This window comes from Eptatretus burgeri, chromosome 15, assembly GCF_056783735.1.
Source record: "Eptatretus burgeri isolate ZD-2024b chromosome 15, Ebu_testis_v1, whole genome shotgun sequence".
NCBI classification, from domain to species: domain Eukaryota; kingdom Metazoa; phylum Chordata; class Myxini; order Myxiniformes; family Myxinidae; genus Eptatretus; species Eptatretus burgeri.
This window is the reverse complement of record NC_140975.1, coordinates 36,977,864-36,980,363: the sequence shown is the minus strand read 5'-3', so window position 1 is coordinate 36,980,363 and position 2,500 is coordinate 36,977,864. Positions and strand designations below refer to the sequence as shown.

Below are 2,500 nucleotides of genomic sequence, written 5' to 3'. Positions count from 1 at the left end.
AGTCAACCCACTGCAATGCCTGATTTAGATTGAAGGCCAAATCAAAAATTTAAGGTCACATGACAGAGACCACAGAGAAAATAAATATGGAGAAGAGAGAGAACATCACATGCTTCAAAACTCAGGTATAATCTGTTTAGTTTAATTAAAACTAAAATTAAACATAATGAAATTAAAAACAATTAAACTAAACTTAAATTAAAATTGTTTCATTTGTTTAATTATAAGTTAAGTTTGGTTGTAATCCTTCAGTGGTTCACAAGTTACGATGGTACCAAAAATAAATTCAATTAAAGGCTAATGCCCCTTGACCTTTGATATTTTGAACCCAAAATGTAAAGAGTTAATCTTTGTATAACAGTCTGTACTTGTGCCAAGTACGACTGAAAAGTTATTGCAGTAACAAAGATTTTCAATTCAAGATCACATGCATTTAGACCCTTAACCTTTCAAACCCAAAATGTAATCAGTTTAATCATCTTTGTATCATCATATGCACTTGGACCAAGTTTGGTCAAAATCTCTTCAGCGGTTCAAGAGGCTCGGGGAGTTGGAACTTAGGTTTGGTTTTGGAGCTTCCCAGCAGCGTTTTCTCTACTTAGTAAGGCATGCCATTTTCATCGTATATCAAAAGGTCGCAAAATGACTTGCACTGTCCTGAATTATAATACATTTATTGTCTAGTCAGGAATTGTCCCCAGATCAGATATTGAATCACTCTCTCTGTCTTGCAGCCAATTAAGTAAATCGTTGCTAATCAAAATTCAATCATCATATCAAAATTGGTGGATAGATGCCAACTTAACATGCTGATAACTTGAAATGGCTCTGTTAACAATGTATAATGCAGGAGCAGCTACAAGAATATGGCAATTTCTCTTTGTTTTCCACTTTGGTTTATAAGTTCCAGTTCCACCCCATAAGGTTTGTCTTCAATTTCGAATCATAAACCCCACCTCTGAACATTGCCTAGCAATACATTGGAATGTAAACAATAGTTATATTTTATAACTTTTGATATTTTTACATTTAAAATTACTATAGCTGTAAACTATTAAATAAAGAGCTCATTCTGATTACTCATTCTTGATTTACATTATTCATTTAGCTCCTTGCAGAATGCAAGCACAATCCACTTCATCAAATACATAAAGCTTATTCACAATCCACTTCATCAAGAATACAAAGCTTGTACTGTATTTACTATATCTGCATGGAGGATGCACTCTGGCTTCTGCTTGCAGTCTGTAAGCATGCCCCACTAGTATGTGTGTATAATTAAATGCATGTGTATCACCCATACAGATACACACACAGCTAGCTTGCATGGCTCAACCACACCTGAACCACCCCTCTCTTATTCATTTTATCACCAATCACCACTCACCACCCCCATCTGCCCCCCCCACCCGCTCCAGGTCTTCTAACCCTTTTTCTTCTCTGTCCGACAATCTATTGCACGAACCTGTCGCTAAGGATAGATTATATGAGATTACATTGAGATCTTTAAAAGCTTATGTGCATGACTTATTTTCCATTCAGAATGTTCTCTTCTTCTTCACATTTCTGATTGGGATAACCTGGAGAACATTACAACATGCAATGTTTTCAGCCTGCTGTTAAACACGGAGGAGGCTCTGTGAGTGTCTGCGGTTGTACATCACAGTCCCAATTCTACATTGTTGAAACTGGAAGGAATTTGTAACAAAGGCTAGGTGATCATGATAGAGCAATTAGGCTTGGAAAGGCGACAGTCAGAAAGAGCACATCATTGCCTGCAATCCGGTCACAAATTTGACATAGATGGGACCTGTGTCTGAGACATGACATCAAATAAATGACAAATATTGGTACTGGAGTCATGCATGGCACGTCAAGAGTCGAGAGGGTGGTCTAACTGGGTAGACCGTGGGCACACACACACACACACACACACACACACACACACACACACACACACACACACACACACACACACACACACACACACACACACACACACACACACACACACACACACACACACACCTCTGATATAAATGGCAAAAACTGGATAAGGTGAGCAAAAAACAGTATCAATCCACACACCATGCCCACACATGTACAACATTGTGGGAGTGGATTTCTTCTTTAGGCATCTGTAATCAGTCTGAGTGAATGAAGGATTGATCCCACCACTCAAAAAATATTAATTGAACTTATGTAATATGCTACAGTTGAGAGGATTCCATTGGAAACATAATTATCCATGTCTTCTGTTGCATTTGCTTTCTGTAAAACATACATTTGCTTGAGTGATATTGATTTGCCATGTATTAATTACATTGATTAAATCTATGTAATGACCTGGAAATGTAACATGAGTTTCAGGAAAGCCAACATATATCAATTACTACATGATTTAATATAACTTTAGATATTTCTTATTTATGGCTGGTGTTGGCTTAATGGTTAGGATGGTGGGCTTGGGATCTGAGGATCCTGAGTTCAAATGCTGCTT

At 37.4% G+C, this 2,500-nt stretch overlaps 1 protein-coding gene across 5 annotated transcripts in view; it reads right to left on the bottom strand.

Annotated features, from left to right (window-relative positions):
* Positions 1 to 2,500, bottom strand: part of LOC147011936 (ATP-dependent RNA helicase with zinc finger domain-like) — a 310,053-nt gene that overhangs the window by 121,774 nt on the left and 185,779 nt on the right. The window lies entirely within an intron of this gene.